The sequence below is a fragment of the Neopsephotus bourkii genome, unplaced genomic scaffold (assembly GCF_033783945.1).
Source record: "Neopsephotus bourkii isolate Nb327-2 ecotype Australia unplaced genomic scaffold, CSIRO-AGI_Nbou_v1 NB_1526, whole genome shotgun sequence".
NCBI lineage: Eukaryota > Metazoa > Chordata > Aves > Psittaciformes > Psittacidae > Neopsephotus > Neopsephotus bourkii.
Genome location: NW_026902002.1, coordinates 4,646,157 through 4,671,776, shown reverse-complemented (window position 1 = coordinate 4,671,776; position 25,620 = coordinate 4,646,157). Strand labels below are relative to the sequence as shown.

Genomic DNA, 25,620 nt, shown 5'->3' with positions numbered 1-25,620 from the left:
ACCTTTACCCTGTAAAATCAGTCTAGAAATCCCATACACTTACAATCTTCAGAACACTTGAGTAACTCAGCTAGGATTTAAATTTGAAGCTAATAGTATGCAAAACATGAAACCCAAGACAGAACTTACAAAAAATAGTGTCACAGAATGGCCGTATTTTTAAAAGCAGTCCTTCACTTTATAAGTGTAAAATTTTACCACAATAACTTGAACCAGTTTTAAATGCTTCTGCAGGTTAAAAACTGGCATCATTCACCTACGCAATATAACTGCCAGCACAGATTAGAATAACCCCAGTAAAGTAGACCTGCGATTCATTCCTGATGAAGTTAGGATGAGATAGAGAGATTTGGGGTTTCATTTCCACTCTGAAGAAAAAAGGACTAATTAGCCACTTTAAATTTTTACTCAAATTCAAGCATTCCATCTTTTTCTACATGTTGTTTAAAATGGTGTAAAACTTCAAAATCACTAAATTTGCTTTCCTGAACCCAGCATGTTACTGTTTTATTGGAACTATATTCAATGAAAAATATCCTTGAACATTTTTAAGGCACAGTATCTTCAAACCATACCATGCTTATTTCCTTTCACCTCAGAAACTCTAACCTGGGAAAATTCTCTTCTACACAGTAGGCCTTACTTTCCACGCAATCATGAATGCAAAAGGCAGCATATATCTTAATTTCTAAAGCATGCTCTGCAAGTGGATTTCGCTGCTGGTATTACTTGCCTCGAAAATGAACAATTTCACTGAAAAAAATCACTTACAACCTCAGTTACTTCTGTGAATGGAATAATCACCCTTAAAAACATGATCTGTAAAATCATTTTTATTAGGAGCTTAAAACAGTATATAATTTGCTATAAAATGCAATCCCAACTGTCCCCAAAGGTTTGCTTATCCTGAATCTGTTATTCAGAACATTGTATGCAGAAGATCTTGTTTTCTACAAGTATGATGTGATGGCTAACTAACCTCTCTCAAATTTAGCTATATAATATAAATTATTTTTTTTATTAGGATTCTTGTTCATCTTAATGCAAAATCAACCACTTACAGTAGTTCAGCAGCTTTTCCCATCACATGGCCTTGAGGAAGGCCATAAGTATCACTTCAGGATGTCCCGGGCTTTTTTATATTGCTTTCCAGATAGCCAAATTCAAATACCAGCAGACTATTTCACAGTTTTTCTTCCTTGCACTTCAAGAGAAAAATCTTGTTTTTCTCAGTAATGAAACTGTCAGCAGAGAGCAAGTCCCACAGTCAGAGCTGTGGCAGTGCTCACAATTTTATTAAGACACTCGAGAATATATAAGATTGATAAAGGGAAGTGTTGCTTTCTGTTTCCTTAGAAAGCTCATCTTCTTAGAATCCTGTGATTATGTAAAAATATCACCTTTTGGAAGATAAAAAAAAAAAAAAGGAAAACGAAAGAAGAAAAAGAACAGGCAGGGAACAAAGGGTTTTCAGTCTTCCCAGTTGTGAAGAAAAGCTTCAAATGCAGTGACTAGAATACAGACGAAAGGTGAAAATTAAGAGACAAAAAAAGTACACCTTAATGCAGCAAGGCTGTGAAACAAAGGTCTGTGTTGTTTTTTTCTCATAATCCTCTTGCACACAAGACTGTCAATACTGCACAATGAATCACAGTCCCATAAGGTAATAATTTTTTGGTCTGCATAAAAAAGAAAATCTCGGAGAAAGACCAAGTTGAAAAGCACAGCACTACTAGAAATATCTCTTTGCAATTACAAACTAATGGGAATTATGTGATTTGTGAAGACAACTGTGTGCTAAACAGCCCACACATTCCTGCTTGGAAAGCAGGTATGCTGGTGCAGTATGCTGGAAGCAGGTGCTGGCCTGCGCCAGCACACAGTGGCATTCTGGATCAGCGGGTCCTCATGGCTGCTGGAAAACCAGAGGCAGTACACAACTACATATAACTATTGGCAATGGCAGCCTTGACACCTCTCCTGCAGGGCAAACCTATACAGACATTTTTTTGCAAAGCTTTCCAAACCACACACTCAAGCACAATGCACAGGAGTGTCACTGCTGCTCATGCACACTGAGGCAATCCTCTGCCTCCAGGCAGATGGTGTGTACAGCACACTTCAGGGACTGCCAAAGCAGTCACAGGAGCTTTGTGGGCTTCCAGGTAAAACAGAGACAGCTGTAACCCACCGTCCACAAGCAGACACAAATGCCCACCCAACAGGCATCTGTGCTAGATAGTTCCCTTCAAGACACCTCAAGGGAAAGCCAGAATTACTTGCTTCCAGCCTTCAAATCAGTTGACAACAAATCTGACATGCAACAATGCAAAAATATCCTTCCCACATTGAAATAGTCATGTTGTTAAAAATAAACCCTTCAGAATTCCAATAGATCTCTTACAGCAATGTTTCTCAAGATTCTCTAATAACCAAAGAACCAACAAAATGTGCAGGGAAAAAAATCAACAGGTAATGCTGCACCCATCGATCTGTGCCTATGAGATGGTTTTGTGTGCAGCTGGTACATCACTGCTTGCTGCTAACTGCAGGGCGTCACGTGTGTGCCTTTAGGACTGTTTGATTTTCACTTCCAACTCCCACTGCTATACAGATCACCTTCTGATGCTTTATGCACCACCTGTGGGTTCCAGATCATTGACTGGATAACACCAATTGCCACAGATGGTCACTTGAAACTTACATCCACAGCTGACACAGAAATAATCCATCCATTAAAGAAGATGAAACAAGGAGGCAATACCAGATTTCTTAGCCCTGGAGGTTCAAATATTGATTAACAGTAAACTTATCAGTGAGAATGGCAGGAATACTTTCTCTTGAGAAACAGCCTCTATTACAACTTGTTGTTGATAGGGATTACTTCACAGGAACAAAACGACAAACTAGTGAGGAAAACAAAGCACCCGCATGCCATTTCCCATGCAACCCAGTTGCTCTGGGAGGGAGCATATAACACTGAAATCTGTGGTTTCTTCCAAGCCTGTAAACAGACTGATGATTAAGCTGGGAAATTCTGTTTCTGGCATTCTATGGGGCTTATAAATCAAAAAGCTCAATTGGCACCAAATATTGCCACCAGCTTCTTGAAGGCAAAAGCTTTTCCCTAGTGCTAGCAGCTGCAAAGTTAACAGCTTGCCACGGGCAGGGCTACCTCTCAGACCATGTCTGTTTCATGATGTCTGGCTGCATGGTGCTTCACTGTGACAGACCATGGCACCACAGTAATATTTTACGAGGCTTTCTCTATGAGGCAGCAAAGGCAGGTCCCACTGGCATAAAGAGGTGAGGTATGAACAGCTACAGTGGTTCGGAGCAGGGTCTAACCAGCTCTTCAGCAACAGCATCTGTGGCACACAGGGAAGAGTAAGAATGAAAGAAGGACACAAAACACTTTTCCCAGCGCTCAACCCATCTGGTTCATGGGTCATATTAAAGTGGAACAAAATAGAATTCTAATTTAGAAGAAGAAGAAAGCTTTCAAAACAAGTTTAAAACTCAGAGCCACCATCATTACCTGGAATTTGGATGTATGTCTCCCTCAAGAGTCATACAACAATTCAAATGATTAGGCTGTTTATACAACTCTCCCATTCAGAAGGATCCCAAAAGCTGTTCAAGGGCAGTTCAGGAAAATGTCACGCAACTGTGGTAAAATATGACAGTTGTTTAATAATCCTGTAGATACATATTTGTTTCTCTACCTCATGTATTAGTTCAGATGCAGATCACACCTGTGAGATATGATGTGCTGAAATTTAGATGGCCCTTTAGACAAAGTATTAGACTCCACCTTTAGAGCTGCAAGTGGAAATCGGGTGCAAGGAAAAAGAAAAGTGCCTGCTCATGAGAGTCTAATCAATTCAAGAGAGCATCAGACATGAGATTTGATCTCACTCTCCCCTGCACATACAGTCTGCACAGCAAATGGCAACTTATTTACAGAGCTGCAGAAGTGGTTCCCATAATGACTCTGCTGAATATATTTTGCTCTCCCACTTTGTTAGGCAGGTAATGGAATAGGTTCAAAATGAGTATGCAAGCAGAAACATCGGCACCATCAGCTCTGAACAGTGAGCAGGCAGACCTGAGGTTAACTACCTTCTAGGGGAGATATTTTAAGACATATTGAATACTCTCATTTCTGCCAAAGTCATTTTGATGAACTCAGCTGAGGAAAAAAACCCCCATCAGCTTATGAATGTGCAGAGGGCACATAACACAGATGTTAGCGATTTACAACATTTCAACCTTCACTGAAAGAAATACAAGCACAGAAAAGAGCACCTTCAAATCTCACCCATGACATCGTTTTATGCTGTCTCTGGCGTCTAAAGAAATAAGGGAAGGAGCACACTTAATTCAAGCTATCCAGAAGCTTGGTGAAAGAATCAGAGTGAGATAAAAAGCAGCTAAGCCTGTCATAAATCCCAAAACTGCAATACTTAAACAGTGGCATTCTCACCTTTAGACTTACTTCCTTGGACGAGAAAGATCATGAGCTAGGAGTTAGCACTACGATACAGAACATGCTTCCTAGTGTATGCTTCCCAGGATCTCCTCAAATATTTGAGTGTACATGCACTTTAAAGAAAACATGTATTCCTGAGTAAGAAACAACACAAAAATCTGAAACAGGAAGTTGAAAATGTTGCCTAGCTTTTCACATTTTCTAGGTTGAAATAAACTTTAATTCAAGGACAGCTTTTGTCTTTTCCAGAGGCAACAGAATTTCACTTCTGCTCAGGTCTGTATTGCCCAGGATGGAACTCAGGGGACCTACTGAGCGTGGGTATTAATTCCAGGTCTTGGGGAAACCAGTGACTGAAACCAAGTTATGGTAGTAATCCTGCATCTCTGCTTGTGTTTGTGGAAAGAGACTGAATGATATCATAATAAGGACACAATACAACTACAACCACACCATATGGAAACTCAGCAACCCCTTGATTATAATGCGATGCTAGAGGTGTCTTTTTTTTTCACAGAATAGTTATACCACAGCAGTGCCTGCTATCAGCACCTTGGGTCTGGACAGAGGTGTGGTGACTTCTGATAACAATAGAAATTAAAAAACCCCATGTAGTTTCTACTGCAAAATAAAAGCAACTGTCAGTTCAGGCAATTCTAGTAATATTCCCCCTTCACCTCAGCCCAGCACTTAGAAAAAGAGATTACTAAAAGATGTTGGGGGTGGGAAATGTGAAAGAAAAAAAGACAACTTCAAAGTCTAAATGTTCTTTTTACAGTTTGCCCTTTTCTACATGCTGTGCATGTCAGTAGTGAAATATGCTGCTTTGCTTATGAAATGGAGAAAAAGTCCTGCCTGACACATCAAAACAGAACTGGTAATGTCTTGTCTTGAAGAAACACAGTGAAATGGCTTTGCTGTCATATTAATCGCTCTGTGTCCAGACTGGGAGCTCTTGGGAGCTCACCTCCAAGAGTTAAGAGCAGCTCTTCAGCACAGAAGTTCATGGCAGGACCTGGCCTCTGGGAGTTACCCTCTTTCAGCATGTGGCCTTAAAAATCCTTTTGCTATTAAAGAGGGTCAGGCCATGGAGAGTAGGAATGGACAACTGCACAGCTCCTTAAAGAGCTATAGTTTGGGTATTCGTTTTCACCTACCACACATCTATCTTTGGCACATGGATGGCAAACTTATGAACTGCGTTTTCTAACCTCTGTTTCTCAAGAGGCAGGTTAAATTTTATTTCATTTTTTTTCAAAAAAACTCTAAAAATGAAATACATTTTTTACTTGAAGAACAAGCAACTTGCCTGCTTTAGACTCAATGGAAGCCTTTTCCCCTGATTCAAGCAGGTTTCAATCTGAGCCAAAGAGGAAATGTCTGCCAGCCTGGTCCAGGAACTGGAAGCTGAAGGGTAGGATGTGTCCTTTTAGCACATCACTTGACTCCAAACATCTCTTCCTACTGTCCTTCCTATTAATACACCATGATCTTCATGACAAAAGGAAACGACTCATTTCTGGTTAACAGCCTTCTGAGATGAGTTGCCTGTTTCCAGGCTCATGTTTTTCCTTCCAGGTTGAACACTATGACTAGATAGTCTAAAGCCTATCCTATATTCAGAAAGAGAAGCCTCCATTCTGCTTACGTTTCTTTCTTTCCTAACAGCAGCTACATTTTACTGTTTGAAACACCCATCCTTGAAAAAGAACCTCAAAAACAATATCCCCTGGCACAGTGTCAGAGCATCTTTTAAAAGTATTCTCCCATAACAAATTAACTGAGGAGGAAACAGCTTCCCTTCTCATTCCTCCACCTCCAGTGAAAAAAAAAAAAGTGCTGCTCTACAAAGAGGTAGTTTAACTTCCCAGTAGAGTAAGAATTAAAATGAATGGCTGCACTATGGGTTATCAAGCAGCAGCCCTACTGGGAATATGCACTGCATTTGATACTGAGGAGTTGACTGGTATGCTTTAGCAATGCGACATCCACCTGGGCTCCTAAGCATTAGTCACCTCTGATCTAATGGCAGTTTCTGTATGCAGCAGGGTGGGCCAGGGGAGAGAAGATGCAGTAATGTGGCAGAGTTCATACTGCTTCATCACTCCCTTGAATAATCCGCTCAAATGGGAAGGTTATTTGCCTCTAATCTACTCCATTATACAAATGCATACCTTTCTTTCTGGTTAGTTACTTTCCAAATACAGGAACAAATACTGTTAACAACATCAGTAGCCTCAGATAGATGACTGACCGACATAAGCCACATTTGTATTAAGGATGTTGCTTATTAACCTTCTGCTAACAGTTCGTAGAACTATTCACATCTTTTCCAATAAAAAACAATTTTTACATAGTCAAAGTATTTGTAACACAAAACTTTCTAAAACAAAATTAAAGACTAACTAAAGACTAACTAAAGACTGTTAAGACAATCTATGCAATATTTTGTTTTTTAAAAAGTCTGTATCAATCCAGAAAACATCAGTTCAGTGATGGTGACATTTAAAACCATGACGCTTCTTCAGTCCCTTCAGGACAATGAAACATTTCCTATTTAGACTGACAAAAATGAAAGAAAATACTGAAGAACTTTCTTTATGTCTCCCTACTACCCTTCTCCTCCCCCCCCCCCCCTTTTTTTTCCCTCCTGTTCTGATTTACCCTAGAAAGTCTAATTTCTTTTCTTGCTTTAGTCAGTAGCACCTCCAAAATGCTGGCTTTCTATACTGGAATGGATAATTAGATCTTCAAAATATTTCAATTAGTTTCAGTCTGCTTCTAGAGTCTGACAGACTGTACCTTAGCAATGTCTGAAGTATTGTATCCAGCAGAGACAATTCCCAATAGGCAGCTTGGGTAAGGTCACCTGTTTTGAAGAAAAAAGAATTTACCAAATGGATAATATATGAGCTCAAGACTAGAAACGGTCCTTGTTGTCTTTATTTACTCATACAAATATAGCCCAAGTGTTTTAGCCAACCTGCAGTTGATCATGTCGCCCTTCCTCTTCCCAGCAATGGACTAAGTACAATTTCCTTACCCTACTGAACCACTCTCTGCATACATACATGATGTTGCATCTCACAACATCACTGAGATGGAGAATTGATCCCTATCTTTAGTTTTTAGAATCAGCTCTGTCTTTGGAGCACCTGGAGGTGAAGCTGTTATTATTAACATTGCTACATAAATTAATAATGATGGATTCAAGAAGCAGCAAAATTAAACCCGTAAATTACAAGTCTTAACTGAAAGTCGGCAGCTAATTTCTGTTTCTGCTCAACCTCCTGCACTTCATCTTAATGGCAATACTACATACTGATAGTATTTTAAGCTGTACAACAGCAAGGATAAATATTTCCCCAGTACCTTGACTAGTTTAACTTTAGCCAACAGACTGAAACTGATCTTTCTACTGCCAACACTAACCATAGCTTTCAGCTGTTCTTCTGCATAAATCTCATGGAGACCTTCATGCTTTACATTAAATTAGTGAGATTAACAATGCAGTGAATGTGTTTATGTCTGGCAATATTGGAAAACTCTGGGAACCTTCCCTGTACTTAGTTTCATCTGCATTTAAGGAGCTAGAGCTGTAGACTTGGTATCTCTCTGTTTATAGTTTGCCAGACAGATGCAGCAGGATGACACAAGAGAGGTGTTAGTTATTCCATGCAACAGTAACCTCAGACGAATATTGTGCTTCATTATCTTGCATTATTTCCCTGTTATGAAGTTTGATGACATCTTCATTTGGATCAGTAAAGTAATATCCTGTGGATGAAGATAAATAGGTAGGCTTGATTTTCTCCAGTGTTTTGTAATTCATTGAAGTGCACATGCACACACACATATTTTCTGCTATATGCTGCCTTCTGCACCATACCTTTAAGTCCTCTGTACTCACCAGAATGGATGTGGCAACCCAGACAGAGCTCTCACAAAACCATGCAGCCATTCAGGTCTCAAACTGCCGAGAGTGCCAGAGCCTTTTACCACTAATGGATGGCAGTAGTGAGAACAGCTGTGTGAGGTGTTGACCAGGTAGATGATCTGTTCAACCTGATGGTAGAGCTACAAGAGGAAGTGGAAAGGTTAAGGAGCATATGGGAGTCTGAGAAAGAGATAGACTGGTGGAACCATGCTCTGCCTTACCTGAGATAGAAACAGACAGCAGACAGAAAAAGAAGGATGGTCTGTGGTTCCTACTAGAGGCCATCTGATCAAAGGGATCAGATGAAAGCCATCTTACTCCAGCTACAGGAGGAACCGTGTTCATAGGCCCCTTCCTGCTGGGGTGCTTCAACCACCCCAGCAGCTGCTGGAAAAGTAGCATGGCACACTGTACTCAATCCAGGAGACTCTTAGAATGCATTAAGGATAACTTCTTAAGGCAGGCAATATACATCCCTACCAGAGGGGAGATAATACTAGACCTCTTGGTCTCCAATGCAAGTGAGCTAATTGGTGATGTTAAGATTGATCACTGGGTTGCAGTGATCATGCACTGGTGGAGTTTGCAGTCCTGAGAGGTAGGGACCAGGCAAAGAGTAAAGTCAGGACCTTGAATTTTAGGAAAGCAAACTTCCAGCTCTTCAAGAAGTTGGTCAATGGGATCCCCTGGGAAACTTGCCCTCAGGGACAAGGGAGCAGAACAGAGCTGGCAAATCCTTAAGGATGCTTTCCATAGAGTAGAAGAGCTCTCGATTGCCAGCTGTAATAAATCAGGAAAGGAATGTAAGAGACCAGTATGGATGAGTCAAGATCTGCTGGTCAAACTAAAGGGAAAGAAGGCACAGGCAGTAGAAGCAGGGACAGGTATTCTGGAAGAATATAAGCACACTGCCCAGTTGTGTAGGAACAGGGAGTCAGGAAGGCCAAGGTGCAGCTGGAACTGAACTTGACAGGGGTTGCAAAGTAATAATAAGAGCTTCTAGGTACACCAGTCAGAAAAGGAAGGTCAAAGAAAGCATACAGCACCTGATGAGCAACACTGGCAAACTGGAACAATAGACAAGAAAGCTGAGGCACTCAACATTTTTGCCTTGGTCTTCGCTAGCAACCTCTCTTGAATGGATAGACTGCAAGATGGAGACAGGGAAGCAAAGTCCCTCCTACTGTAAGAGAAGATCAGCTCTGTGACCACCTGAGGAACCTAAACATACATAAACTTATGTGACCTTATGAGATGCATGCCAGAATCCTGAGGCTGGCTGCAGTCGCCAAGTCATTCTCCATGATACCTGAAAAGCCATGGCAATCAGGTGAAGTCCCCGGTAACACAAAAAATGGGAAACATTGCACCCATTTTTAAAAAGGGTAGAAAGGAGGACCCTGTGAACTGCTGATCTGTCAGCTTCACCTCTGCGTCTCTGAAGATCATGGATCAGATCCTCAGAAGTTATGGGAAGGCACATGGAGGTGAAGTGAGAGAGCCAGCATGGCTTCATCGAGGGCAAGTCCTGCCTGATCAACCTAGTGGCCTTCTACGGTGAAGTGACTGTATCGGTAAATAAAGAAAGAGCTACAAATGTCATCAATCTAGATTTCTGTGAAGCCTCTGACATGGTCCCCCACACCATCCTTCTTTCTGAAAGAAATACAGATTTGATGGATGGTTGTCCTGTGGAGGAACTGGTTGGATGGCTGCATCCAGAGGGCTCAATGTCCAGTTGGACAAGTGGTGTCCCTGAGGGGTCCGTATTAGGACCAGTACTGTTTAATAACTTCATCAATGACATAGTAGAATTGAGTGCACCCCCAGCAAGTTTTCAGATGACACCAAGCTGAGTGGTGCAGTTGATGTGCCTGAGAGATGAGATGCCATTCAGAGGGACCTGAGGAAGCTCAAGAAATGGGCCTATATGAACCTCATGAAGTTCAACAAGGCCAAGTGCAAGGTGCTGCACCTGCATCAGCTAGAGGATGAAAGGATTCAGAGCAACCTTGAGAGGAGGACTTGGTGGTGTTGGTTGACGAAAAGCTCAGCATGACCCAGCAATGTGTGTTTCCAGCCCAGAAAGCCAACCATTTGCTGGGGCACATCAAAAGGAGTGTGGCTAGCAGGTCAAGGGAGGTGATTCCCCCCTTCTATTCTGCTCTTGTGGGACCTAACATGGAGTACAGTATTCAGCTCTGGGGCCCCATAAGGACATGGACCTGTTGGAGCAAGTCTAGAGAAGGGCCACGAAGATGATCAGAGGGCTAGAGCACCTCTCCCATGAAGACAGGATGAGAGAGTTGGGGTTGTTCAGCCTGGAGAAAAGAAGGCTCCAGGGAGACATTATAGGAGCCTTCCAACCCCAACTATTCTATGATCCTGTATTTGTTTTTTGTCCTTTGAATAGGGGAACATTCATATCTTAGCCAAGATAACAACAGTTAACATCACAAAAAGGCATTGTGCTGTTTACCTTCCTCAGGAATGCCATCATCATAAAGTACACAAATATGAGATTACAAATAATAATAACAACAGTGATTGTTTCTAGTGTTTGTTATGCTCTGCTTACAAAAACACCATGCAATAGCAAAAGAGAAAAAAAAAATCTTTTTGCCCACGCATTTCTCTAGACTTTTGTTAAACTGCAAATTCAGCTGTGTCAGTACACTTTACTGGTATAAATCATTACAGCACCCTTCAGAGCAGTGAAACCATGTTCAAGTACATCAGCTGTAGTCTTAGCCTGGTGACTTATATAGACTTCTCTCTCACCACAGGAGGGTTAAATCTAATTGACATAGCTTCCTCCTACAAAACCATTACTGTAATGTTTTCAGCATCCTACATTTAAGTCTTGACATTCCACTTTCACATTGGGGTCTGTCATTGAACCACATTAAATTAATCTCCTGGACTCTAAAGCAACTTAAAGAAACCACTTCTCTTCCTGCTGAAATAGAGTAAGATGAGCATTTGCAACATCTCTGCAAGCAAAAATCTTCCAAATGCGTGTCTGCCTATTAAGTTTCAACCATACATTTTATTACGCCAACCACACCGAAAAAAAAACAGCAGTAGACTCTGAAGATCATGATTATCTTAAACAGAGCAAGAAAAAGATAACTTTCTGTTAGTGACTTATGGAGGAGGTGGCCTGGAATGCTGACCCTGAATTGTAAATTTTGCTTGCTTTCGCAAAAGGCCCGTAGCTGTTGTTATGGTAGGACATTAAATGGAGTCATGATATTTGGAAGGGTCCAAGATCACGGCAGGACATAAATTTTATTTTGGAAATGGAAAGAGGATAGGAACTGCTCAGTGAGATGGAAATTTCAGGACTTGTAAAAAAAAATATTTCAAAACAAGGATGATCACTGTGTGCTGAACATACAAGAAAGAATGTGTAAATTGTTTCTTGCAACAAGAGAAGTTTCTATACAACAGCGCTTTCTGCAAATATGTTATCTGTGTTTCATTATGCTTGACTGTCCCCAAGATCTTTGGTAAGAGCTGCTTTTCCCAAGGAGGATCATCTTAGAAAGACTATGTCTTGGCATCCTCTAAAAGGAAGATATACAATGATGATTTACCCCAAAAGATCACCATTTTTTAAGTGGTTGTAATGGATCACTCATAGGAAGGCGAAGACTGCTAGTTGTCATCCCCTGATGTATATCTCCACTTAAGAAAGGAACAAAAAAGAAAGAGCTGTGGAACTATTCCTCAGCCTTGCACTCTGTGGCACTAGGTTCAGGAGCCTCACACACCATTTTATAAATGTAAGAATATTAAGAATATTATTTCTATATGGACCTACAGCCCAATATTTACCTTAATGGGTACTTTTAAAGAAATCAAACCAGAGCTGTGGCTTAAGTGAAGGAAAAAGGTTAAACCTGAAAGGAAAAGTAGATTTATATTTCAAAATACCATGTCGATAATTTCAATATAATGCCTCTTAATTATAATTGGATAGTGTGCTTTCCCAGAATTATTTTATCACACTTTTTGTAAGCTATCCTTTCTCCTTTCACTTCCGTACAGTTTTTCCCTAAATCATAACCAAGCAAACACCTAAAAAGACTCAACAATGGCACCAATATTTCCTGTTTCAGTATAGAAAAAGAGATGGGGTGACACTTTGATTAACAAGCCCTTCTCCGCAGGTGGGAAATCTAGCACACAGAGCTATTTTATTCTTTTTAATCTCCTGATCATAGGTGAAAGAAATGACCTATGAGTGATATCCATACAAAAAGATCTTGCTTTTAAAACAAGAAAGAGAAACCTAATTTAATTTAATTTTTTTATATATTAAGATGAAGACATTGTGTTTTTGTTTTTTTGTTTTGGTTTGTTTTTTTTTTCCTGAAAGCAGTGTGAGTAGCTACATGTTGAAAAGTAGAAAATAAGGAATAAAAGAAAGAAGTGTTTTAGAAAATGCAACCCACAGAGAGAAAAAATAACCTATTACAGGATTTTCTTTCAAAACTTCTGCATACCGAGAGGCCTGCATGAAAAGCTGTGCTAGAACGTCAGCTCAGTGTTCACTCTTCAGCAAAGATGAACCCATTTTCTGACACAGAAGAGGACTCTGCAAATACACAAATTTAACTTCTAATAAAGAAGGACACTGATACCTCCTCCACTGCATCTACATCAATACTATACTGTCATGCACATTTGATCTCATCAGGTTTCTGCAATAGAGCATTAATGAACACCTGAATCGGTGACCATGCAGAGAAAACACAGCCTTAAGACAACAGTTATTTAAAACACCAGTAAATCATCACATTATGATTAAAAGATATGCAGCAATTCTGCAGGCTCCCAGATCTTTTACTATATAATATCCCTGAAGAATCTCAGATTAGCATTTTCAGAGTTCAATTTCCCTCGATGTTGGTGTTCATAAGACTTACTGAGGAATGAATTAAGCTAAATTCTTTTGGATTTTTATTATAGAACAGGACAGAAACAAACAAAATCCACAACTTTGAATCAATAAAGCATGTTCTGAGGAATTCGAGTCCCCTTTAAGCAAAGCATGTAAATATATGTCTCTAGCATTACGTCAAATGTACATGTGCCAATCCCGGAAGTCTAACCAACTTGGGTGAATGCCTTGTGTATTTGAAAATACATCCCAGCAGACATATTAGCAGAAAAGAAACACGTGGAGGAGACGGTGCAGTTGGAGGGTATAAAAGACAAGGGTGGGAAAAGAAAGGTGCTGTTTTAAAGCAAGGTTAGAGCCCAATAGGGACAATGAGTTACTATCGATGATCCTAACATATATATGGATTGAAATTCTTCTACATTAGGGTGATACATCTGGGTTATCAAGAACATGACACGGTGATGTTATCATTTCACACAATTATATGACGGCAGTAAAAAAAGATTCATGACTAGACAAAACAGAGAGACTTGAATGCTTCACCCCTGGCAGTGCTCAAGACCAGGTTGGACGAAGCCTTGGGTGAGATGGCTTAGTGTGAGGTGTCCCTGTGCATGGCAGGGGGGTTGGAACTAGATGATCTTGAGGTCCTTTCCAACCCTAACCATTCCATGATTCTATGAATCATAGACAGAGAGGGTAACTGCCACAGTGACTTAAACTCCAAATTTTATAAAACAGAAGTATGCAGTTACTGGAGTTGATAGGCAAGGTACCTAACATGCAGCCACAATGTGTGCTTTGGACTTAAGCAGCACTCAGAATGAAAACACTGTTATTGAGGAGATAATCTCTAACACTGACCACACAACACTGAAATTCAACACACTCAAGTGCAGAGCTATACACACACAGAGAAAAAATATATCTTTAAAGCAGAGTTTAATTTCAAAAAGATGAAATTCATAAAAATTAGGATTTGATAGAAATTCAAAGTAACAACAGGATAAATTATTATAAGCCCCAGAAAGGTAAAACTCATCATACTAGAGATTCAAATTAAATGTGTGCCATTTATTCTGAAAACTAATTTATTTGAAAGGAAAGAAATAAAAACAATCTGGAAAACCAAGAGCTTAAAAGAAGCTATTTCAAGTAGGAAGACCTCCTTTTAAAGAAGGAGTCATAATTAAATGATGAAAATGGAATCAGGATCAGCTCTGTAAATATACAATACCAGCATAACACAGAACTTAAAAAAATTGTAAGTCACTTTATGCAATGCATAAAAACTAGCAATAAGTAATACCTTTTAAAACATGTGATATGAAGAAAACCTGACAAAAAATCTGCAAGACAGGCTTGAAGAAGACAAGGCCATAGCTGAGATGTTAGATGGATTCTTTACGTAAGAGCTGAGCAGGATACAGCTTATGACATTTACAACTCTAAGTCCCTTATTTTGGAGGACTGGTTGATAAAAAATTTTAAATTACTGAATTAACATATAAAATGAACAGAAGAAATCCACTAAGCTCAGTTAATATTCTTCCACAAGCAAATTCCATATAAAATTACTCAGCTATTAGTTGTGGTATCCTATCAAAGAAATTTACTTCATTACCAGAGGAACAGAAGGTGGCAAATGAGGGAGCATGTTTTAAAGGGATTTAAGACAAGCCTGGGTGCCCACACACAAATAAATCCATAAATCAGTAGAAACTATTTTAAAAATCAAAATAAACAAACAAGCAGATCACTATATAATGACTTAAAGGCCTTCGTTTTTTCAGAGGAGAGACATTTATCAGAAGTCTTCAAATGAATTTGATTATGTATTGATAATGATGGTGCTATTGATACTACACACTTCTACCAAGTTTTTGTTGAAAATCACTGAAAGACAAAAAGCAAACCAACCAAGCTGATATATTTCAAAAGGAAATGTGTCTTTATGGGCTAGTAATTTATTAGAGTATAAGAAAGAAAGGTTGAGGAGAAAATTGTCAGACTAGATGCTGCTAGTGTCCATTGATCTATGCTGTTTCTTGGCTTTGTAAATGCCATATCAAAGAAAACACAGAACATGACACATAAGAAATTTGGTAGCTTATAAAAATAAAAGCTGACTGAAAAGCTGCACAAGGATCTGATGATACCAAATGATCAGGCAGTAAAATGGAAAACTAATAGCATCAACAAATGTAAAGTACCCCAGCACACAGACAAGCTCACCACACACCTGCTTTGAAACAGGTTGTACATCCACTACCATCATTCAGGGACCTTGAAGCCTTGTAAACCGCTGTATGCAAGCATCAGTTCTGCACTCAAACATGGCCAAAACCCCAAAGAGGTTATTAAGAATTACTAGAAAACGTAGAGAATAAGCCAACCAGAAAGCATCAGAATGATATTAAATATTCTATGAATCTATGATTAAAAAGCTATGTGACCACAACTTGAGAACTGAAGCTTTTGTATCTCCATCTGACAAAGATACAGTTGAATTGGAAAAAAATATGGAAAACAGCAACAGGGTAGGCCAATAGTATAAAATACCTTTGGAATGTGGAAAGATTTAATAGACCAGGATTTTTCACCCTGAAAAAACAATGTCTGAAGTACAATACAACACAGAGCTATAAAATAATGAATGACAGACATAGCAGGAGATTGGGGAAGTATTATTCATGTTTACTAGCACATGAAAGCGAAACAACTAGCATCATTTTCAGACAACTTGTAGACCCATCAGATTTTGTTTTACTAGGGATTTCTAGACATCTTTTTTTTCTAGTCAGATTTTTAGGTCTGTCTATATGAAATGCCAAATCTACTGCTAAAATTTTGCTGCTCTCTTCACCAAACCCCTAAAGAAAAAATCCAAAATACAAAACAACAAAAGACCACAGAAACTACAAAAATAATAAAACCCGTAAGCTCTCTGTCAAAGATGGCTACGTTCAGATTCATAATTATTCAGTGTCACAAAACATTTACTGACAAAAGAGTTGAAAAAGCTCTACTCTTCCCCTGGTGAAAGAGATTTAAAAAATGTCTTGTTTGGAGCTGGTAGCATTTCATAGAAATTGTGCTTTAAAAAAAACAAACAAGCTAATTTTATTTCTGAACCATTTATTCATTGGCTTATTTTCCAATAACTATACTGAACAGAAGAAATCAGAAAACCAATAAAATTTTATTTGATTTCAAAGTTTCTCTTTGAAAAATGTCACTGGAAATGTTTTTTTCCCTTGAACATAAAATGGTACTGACACAGGCCATTTTTCAAAGTGAAAATTTCTCCATAAATTGACTAGTCATAACCTGGGACTGCAATTGCAAAGTTATTTGGAAATCAAATGTAGACTTTGCACCACAAACTTGCTGGTTTCTTTCCACTCCTGCTCAGCTGACCATCCTTACAAACTGTATGACATTTATGAAGCATCAGTAGCTCTATGTGCATCCACACTACTGAAGAAAAAAGCTTATTTTAATTACATCCTAATTTCTCTAAAGATATTAATTACTTCTAATAGGCATTTCTGCCTCATTCAGAATTAAAGAACCAAGCAGAAAAATAATACTTGAATATTTTTACCCTGCTTTTAAAAAGAAATCTTGTATTTTCACTAGTTCTGAAGGCTTTAGGGTGCTCCCCGAAGCAGTGGCACATGGCAGACAGAAGACGAACAATTTCCCTGTGTTTGCTTCCCTGGCAGGAGCCCATGGGACAGGTGGGGCCTTTGGGGGCCCTAGGTAGAACTGGGACACAGCACAGCTGTTACAATCACAGTCTCACGTTCACCTGGACTCTCTGCAGACTGGTTGTATCCCCATAACCTGACCTCACAGTACATATACAGAACCACTTGAGGAACAGGCAAAGTAACCAGTAGCGGCAGCACTCCCAACCCTGAGAATATCCTGGCCCTCCTGCTTGGGTGCCACTGCTTCAGCCTGAATACCCCACAGAACCTGCACTTCACACTTTCATGGGCACTGTGCCACGTGCTCTTACGCCACATGAGCCATCCTGATTGGCACAGGCACCCAGGACACCTTTAAAGCAGAAGCAGGGAGATGACCAGCCTGCCTCCAGCCAAGGGTTGCCTGCCGCCCCAGATGACTAAGGTGCAGGAGTAAAGTACACTGCTCACAGCACCCTATATATTGCCCTATTTACAAGTGCGTAAGTCTTGTTTGCCTGTGTTTGCCCTTGACTAGATTGATGCTACAAAAACAGCCCCTTTCTTTAATACATCTAATTTATGTCATTGTTCTGCCATGGCTTAGGGCAAAACAAGCTCAGCTGCATCACAGCAAGGATGATCACTTATTTATCTTCCCCTCTGCCTCCAAGCCAAAGGGCTTTTATTGCAGCCACTGGAAATACCATGCTTGGCAGCTCTCGGGGATTTACTGTTCAGTGCTGACCTTCTCCAAGGTTCGCAGTCCAAACAGTATTTCCAGTTCCAAATCCAAACCGATGGAGGGAGATACAGTGGGAAATACCCTGGTCTCCAGGCCCAACATCTATTGGCATTTTTTTACCCTGTGGAGAGCAGTTGGCAGAGATGACGAGAGATAGGAAGCACTCATAACATTTATGAGAGCTACCATTATCTACTAAAGAAAAACAGAACTGAACATTTTTACACATGAACTCTTCTTTCAATTCTTTTTGCACCATAAAGGAGCATAGAAAAGACATGGTTCATCTCTAAGGTCACCTTTTGCATTAATTTTCACAACAGTTGGGTCAAATAACAAGAAGTACGCACTTCTTTACCATAACCACCCAAGACACAATCAGATCATGCTGAATAAAAACTTCTTCAAACATCTTCAGATGTTGCATACGGCAAATTCCAAACCTGGTGCTTAGGACAACATGTATCACAGTATCACAGTATCACAGTATGTTAGAGATTGGAAGGGACCTCAAAAGATCATCTAGTCCAATCCCCCTGCCGGAGCAGGAACACCTAGATAAGGTTACACAGGAACGTGTCCAGGTGGGTTTTGAATGTCTCCAAACAAGGAGATTCCACAACCTCCCTGGGCAGCCTGTTCCAGTGTTCCGTCACCCTCACTGAGAAGAAGTTTCTTCTCAGGTTTAAGTGGAACCTCTTGTGCTCCAATTTGTACCCATTACCCCTTGTCCTTTCATTGTTTGCCACTGAGAAGAGCCTGGCTCCATCCTCGTGACACTCCCCCTTTATATATTTATATACACTAATAAGGTCACCCCTCAATCTCCTCTTCTCCAAACTATAGAGACCCAGCTCCCTCAGTCTTTCCTCATAAGGGAGATGCTCCACTCCCTTAATCATCTTAGTTGCCCTGCGCTGGACTCTCTCCAGCAGGTCCCTGTCCTTTTTAAACTGAGGGGCCCAGAACTGGACACAATATTCCAGATGAGGTCTCACCAGGGCAGAGTAGAGGGGAAGGAGGACCTCTCTCGACCTACTAACCACCCCCCTTTTAATACAACCCAGGATGCCATTGGCCTTCTTGGCCACAAGGGCACAGTGTCGGCTCATGGTCACCCTGTCGTCCACCAGGACCCCCAGGTCCCTCTCCCCTACACTGCTCTCTAACAGGTCGTTCCCCAACCTATACTGGAACCTGGGGCTGTTCCTGCCCAGATGCAGGACTCTACACTTTCCCTTGTTATATTTCATCAAGTTATTCCCCGCCCAGCTCTCCAGCCTGTCCAGGTCCCTCTGGATGGCAGCACAGCCTTCTGGCGTGTCGGCCACCCCTCCCAGCTTAGTGTCATCAGCAAACTTGCTGATAGTACACTCAATTCCCTCATCTAAATCGTTGATGAATATGTTAAATAATACTGGTCCCAGTACCGACCCTTGAGGCACTCCACTAGATACAGGCCTCCAACTAGACTACGCCCCATAGACTACAACTCTCTGGCTTCTCTCCTTCAGCCAGTGATCTGATACATGCCCCAGTCTAGACAAAGGAAACGAGAGCACAGACACAGGGACACCTACATATGAATAAAACAAAGATACATTGAGGTGGAAGGACTTTGCATCTGATTGACTGTCAGATGTCACAAACTCCTTTGGTTGTTGGAGACTAATCAGATCTGTGCCCTAGAGATCCCGCTAGTTTTGTATTCACTTTCCCTTGCATGAGCTCTGTCAGCTTTGTTAAATCACTCCTCTCCAAAACTATCATTTGAGATTGTAGGTCTCCTAGACAAAAATTAGAGATTGCTGGTCTCCAGGAGAAATAGGGAAAAATTTTGCCAGCTGAGTTGGAGGTCTCTTTAAAGGAGAGAGAGTACCATCTGTTAGCTTTGTTCTGGCACTCCATTTCCTGTTTTGTTACAAAATCCTAATCTCAAATCAAAGATCTACCAGAAACTTTCCAGACCTTCCAGATTGTACCATTGTACAACAATGCTAAATTACATTGGAGGTGGGATGAGCAATCAATCTTGTTAATTACCTGCAATCAAATAAAACAGTTTCTGCTAATTCAAGCAGAGAAGCTTGGGTTTGTTGGTTTTTTTTGCTCTATTTTGGTTTTCTGAAGGTATTATTTTTTGTTGGTTATGTTGGTTTTATTTGTTTCATTTTTGGTTTAATTTGTGGAATATTTTTGTGGGGTTCTTTTTGGGGGGAGAGGCTGTTTTGCTTTTTAAACTCTGAAGTAAAATACTTTAGTTAGGTGAAACACTCTAAAACCTCAATCGTCTACTGGATAAACCTAGCATTTGTAAATGCAAAAGTAAAATTTATGCCTATATGATCCAAAGGAATTGAGAGGTGAAAGAGCCAAATAAAAGGGCAAGGCAATGGGAATGCTTAAAACTGGGACCCCGTCTTTTAATTCAAAATATTCCATATGTCCAAACATAGGGCTGTTTTTTTCAAATGACATTGCCTTAATTTCCATAACTTTGCCAAACACACACTCATCCAACACTTTTGTAAGCAAAGAGCTGTTCACACTGCCCAAGAAACTGGAAGGGACTATAGCGTGACCTACTTGTTAGATTAATGCCATGCTGTTTTTCAAATAGCCACTTAGACTCCTGCAAAAGGCTAACTCCAATATAAACAAAACCAGATGGCATTGTTTTGACATATGTAAAATCTCACATCTGCCATCAGAGGGATGTGAGTAATCTCTATTTTTCTACTATCCAGTTATGTAAAAATAGTCTATTTTTAATACTCAGATGCATGCACAACATCACTAGGGAGATCATAGAATCATAGAATAATTAAGGTTGGAAAGGACCTTAAGGTCATCAAGTTCCAGCCCCCCTGCCATGGGCAGGGATACCTCGCACTAAACCATGGCACCTAAGGCTCTGCCCAGCCTTGCCTTGAATACTGCCAGGGATGGAGTATTCACAACCTGCTTGGGCAACCCATTCCACTGCCTAACCAACCTCACTGTAGAGAAATTCCTCCTTACATCTAGTCTAAACTTCCCCTGTTTAACCTGTTACCCCCTGTCCTGTCACTACAGTCCCTAATGAAGAGTCCCTCCCCAGCATCCCTATAGCCCCCCTTCAGATACTGGAAGGCTGCTATGAGGTCTCCACGCAGACTTCTCTTCTCCAGGATGAACAACCCCAACTTTCTCAGCCTATCTTCATACAGGAGCTGCTCCAGTCCCCTGATCATCCTCGTGGCCCTCCTTTGGACTTGTTCCAACAGTTCCATGTCTTTTTTATGTTGAGGACACCAGAACTGCACACAATACTCCAAGTGAGGTCTCACAAGAGCAGAATAAAGGGGCAGGATGACCTCCTTCGACCTGCTGGTCACACTCCTTTTGATGCAGCCCAGGATACGGTTGGCTTTCTGGGCTGCAAGCACACACTGCCGGCTCATGTTAAGTTTCTCATCAACCAACACCCCCAAGTCCTTCTCTGCAGGGCTGCTCTGAATATAAAGAAACTTTCCCAAGGTGAGGACAAGACCCTGTAGGAGGATGTAAAAATCAATCCCTTATTTCAAATCACAATCTACTTATTTAAATAAAAATGAAATCCAGAGCATATTCTTAAATGTCTCCTTGAGTGGACCAAAATTCAAAACTAAACACTTTGGAAGCTGAGAAAGTCTAGATTATATTTCTGAGCAGGTTCCTCACTTCTAAAAGCAAGGATTGTGCAGTGGAGTAAGGACCTGAAGCTTGCCTCATGACAGCAAATTTTAATTCACTTAGAAACAGAACACAGGGTTACAGCTAGATGAAAGTTCAGGAAAAAAAAACCCAACAAACAAACCTCTAGTCTGCACTTCTCCCTTCAGTCCTGTATTTGCTATTTACACTTGCCTACCACTTAGTGCATCAGCAGCAGCAACTGTTTCGAGAAGAATTGTACACAAGTAGTTCTGCTGAAAGCACTGATGATGGTACTTGCAAATGACTGTAGGATTTTTTGCAACTCCACTGAAACCAGAAGGTAAATGCTGAAATATATCTTAATATAAACAGGGTAGAGACATTATCTGGCTCTATATAGCTTACCGTCTCCTCCAAAACCTCAGGATTTGAATTAACACAATACAGGACCTGAAATTTATATTGGTTGATTTTAAGGATAATAAACTATATAAGTACATGAACCTTAATACAATGCCTCAGTCAGTGGCTATCAAAACTACTTCCAGCCAAAAATATCACAGTGACAATATGCTGTTTCTTAAATCTTACTATCAGTAACTGCTCCACCATGAACTCATCAGAAATATTTAATGTCAACTTGCAATTATGAGCTTATCCTTTCTAGTCTTTTGTAACTACATTTAATTCCTTTCTATGCTTTGCTGCATTGCCTAGATATGTAAGGAGAATAGGAGTCTCTTACCTATTTCAAGAGCTCCTAGAGGGACAGCCATTTCTTGTATGACAAACCGCACTGCATTCTCTTCAATAAGAATGACAGTGTAATATTGTAATGGATCTGCAGTTTGCCCCTAATCTTAGTCTCATAAATAAACTTCTGAATGCTTGCTTGGAGGAACATGGATCTAATAGATCCTGAAACATGACCTGGACTAAACAAATCAAGGTACCAATATTGACTCTGAAAACCACCCCCTAAAAAAAAAAAACAACAAACCACAAAACAAACATACAAGAGTACAAAAAAGTTATAAAAGCTTCAGCTTTTTTTTTTTTTTTTGGGGGGGGGTGAGGTGGTGCAGGTGGGGAGGGGCCTTGAGAGGAAGCATAGGTGGCACCAAAGCTCAAAAATTTCTAGATGTCAGAATCAGAACTAACCTATATTGAATAGTCAAAAATCAGTACTGAGGAGTAAAAGTCTGCCCTACTAACTATCTGCAATGTTATTTTAGCTCACTGACAGTTCTGCCCATTGCTGTCTACGGCTATCATTATCGAGTGCTGCAAGTATGAAAACCATTTCATACTTTCAACAACCACTTTAAACCAACTTTCAACAGTGCTTTCAACAACCACGGGCAAGGTTATTTATACATCTTCTGTAAAGCTGACTTGTCTTGATCATGCGAACTCAACTCTTGATCATGCCCCACCTGAAGGCTTTTCCAGTCCTTGGCCTTCAGCCTGTTCACTTCAGGAGGCTGCTGCAACCAACTTGGATTTGCAAGGCAAGATGGGTTGAAGAACAGGAATCAGCAACATGTAGTGGATAACAGCGATGTGAAGGGATGAAGCTGCCACACCTCTTAAGGTTTATGCTGCTCTGGATGACAACACTCGAAGACCCAACTGCTGAATACATATACGATATCACCTTCTGAGAATATAACTAAAAAATACAGCTAAAATGATTCTCAGCAATATATTGCTTCATCACTGAAATTCTGCTCATTTCACTGGGCCATATTTTAACCCACACTTAAAGTTTGGTTTGGCATTGTTGCAAACAGAAGACTGCCTGCAGTAATCGCAATTCTTGATGGTTTTCATATGTGTGTGTGAGCAAAATGAAAACTGGTTTCACTTGCATCTAAACTCTCCTGCCTTACACTTCATGATCCAAATCTGTATTTCTTCAGTCACAATCATGTTTTGGGGGATGTAACAGTACTGTAGCAAAGTAGCTTCCTATTGCAACAAAAAATTCACGCTGCAGATGATAAAGATGCTCTTGGAGTCTATTTTGGGGAAAGCAGCAGTACTGCTGGAATTGGTTTTAGTGGTGAATAGGTGTATTAAAATGCATGCAGGTAGGCAGAGGAGACAGACAATGAACATTTAAAGAAAATGGGAAAACTTAAACTCTGTAATGCATAGAAAGGCAGACAACTAGTATGAGTTTTTCCAAAATTGCTTTATCCAACATTGTCTCTTCAAATAGTGTACAAGAAAATGTATCTAACTTATTGCAGTAATATGGCACTTTACACTGAAAAGCAACTGAAGTAGAAAGACTCTCTTAAGCTACAACCTGTCACCAAAATTTCCAAGACAGCAGTGTGCTCATACCACCTATCCTACAAACTTCCTGCTTATGACCCTACTATCTACATTTTAAGTCTGGAGTCCAACTTTCTTGTGTTTCAGTACTCAGTGTAGCTTAAAGTAACTGTTTTGCCCCTAAGGACTTATCAAGCCTGCATAATTCATAGCAATGAATAAAAAAACATGAATGAGATTTAATATTATTACAAATGGTTGGGAAATCATATTTCCTCTCACAAGTGATCACTGTCAGCCCAGCCTGTGCTGTACAAGTCCTGAGGTACCCACAGAAATTATATGCTTTATATGCTATTGAACTACTTCTCATCCTGACACTATAATCACTCAACTCCAGCTCATCTTGGGTCTTACAGAAGGGCTAATTCAGCATCCTTATGTAATTTCCTTCCAAGTGAATGCCACAAAGTGACATTCACAAATGTTTGATTGTTGCATCTCTATCCGAGTTCAAGCCGTTGCAATGCCACCACACTCCAGCGTATCACCTAAAAAGGTACAGACTGAGACTTCAACTATTTTTTGGTAGTGCTAAGTAAGTATGATAGGTTCAAATGACATAATGTTTGTTTAAACCTGGAGTAACTTATTTCTTTGTCAAGACAAATCTGCTGATTACCTGACGAGAAGTTAAAATTACTGACTCAAGCTGAAGTGTCACATTTCAGCGATTTAAGTATAAACCAGAGACTCTTACTATTCTTCCCTGTAGCTGCCCTGTGTGCTTTTGATTGAAGGCAAAATTGCTAGCAATTAGCACTCTAAATTCTCCATCACAGGTTAATGTTTTTTCTTCCACAAGGGATAGAATTTAATTTTGTAAGGAGGCATCCTAGGAAGGACAAGCAAGAGCACCTCCAAAGATTGCATTTCTCTTCAGATCTGTTCTCCCAGAGCTTACCCATAGATAAAGCGCAGATTATTCACAAGACTGCAGAATTCACAGAGCTGACCAGAAGAAACAGTGTCATTTTACTGTGGCCATTCTCATTGCAAAATTATCACCTTCTTCTTCTGCGGTCTTTCTGAAAAATGCCTGATCTAGTTTTTCAGGACCTTTCACCAATGGTCAGACAAGTTAAAACAAGGAGCTGCATGTTGCAGCAGATACACGTGTTATCTTAGCAGATACAGCATGTTATCCTAGATTTGAACCATGCAAGATTCAATGATACTCCATATTAGGGCTCCCACATATGTACATGTCCATCAGCCTGTGTCAAAAATATTAAAGCTGCCAAATAGATACTAGCTAGGAAATACTGTCATCCCTCTCCCATTCTCTCTATTATATGGTCATTCATTTCTGCAGGACCCTGGTTTCAATAAGCCATGGATAATGCTCCTGGAAAGCTCTACTGTTATATGCAATTCCTCAGTAAAGCAGATGTTGCCTTTAACACCTCCATCCTTGCAGAACTTGGGGGGGGGGGGGGGGCGGCAGGGTTCAGCAGCAACTGAGCAAAAGGAGAGAAAGCCAGAAGAAACATTTTGCTCGTAAGGCCTGGGAGAAGAAACTTTAATCCCACCTCCACCTCACGGATAGAAGAAACTGCCAATTATGAGATACCAGTTTTACGGTAACAAACCATAGGCAAAAAAGAGAAGAGTTTCATTCTAAGATACCGTTTACATGTAATAAAAAAGGAAAAAAAAAAGTGATTTATGGGAAGAGTTCCTACTGTCTACTATGAAAGCAAGTTATGATAACTGATATTTTAGGGCTTTGAACCACAATTTGATAATTTCAGGCTGAAATCCTTATTGACCCTTATTCACACCTGGAATATGGACATTTAAAATGGAAAGTGG

At 40.2% G+C, this 25,620-nt stretch overlaps 1 protein-coding gene across 2 annotated transcripts in view; it reads right to left on the bottom strand.

Annotated features, from left to right (window-relative positions):
- CNTNAP5 (contactin associated protein family member 5) overlaps window positions 1-25,620 on the bottom strand; it is a 302,690-nt gene that overhangs the window by 165,450 nt on the left and 111,620 nt on the right. The window lies entirely within an intron of this gene.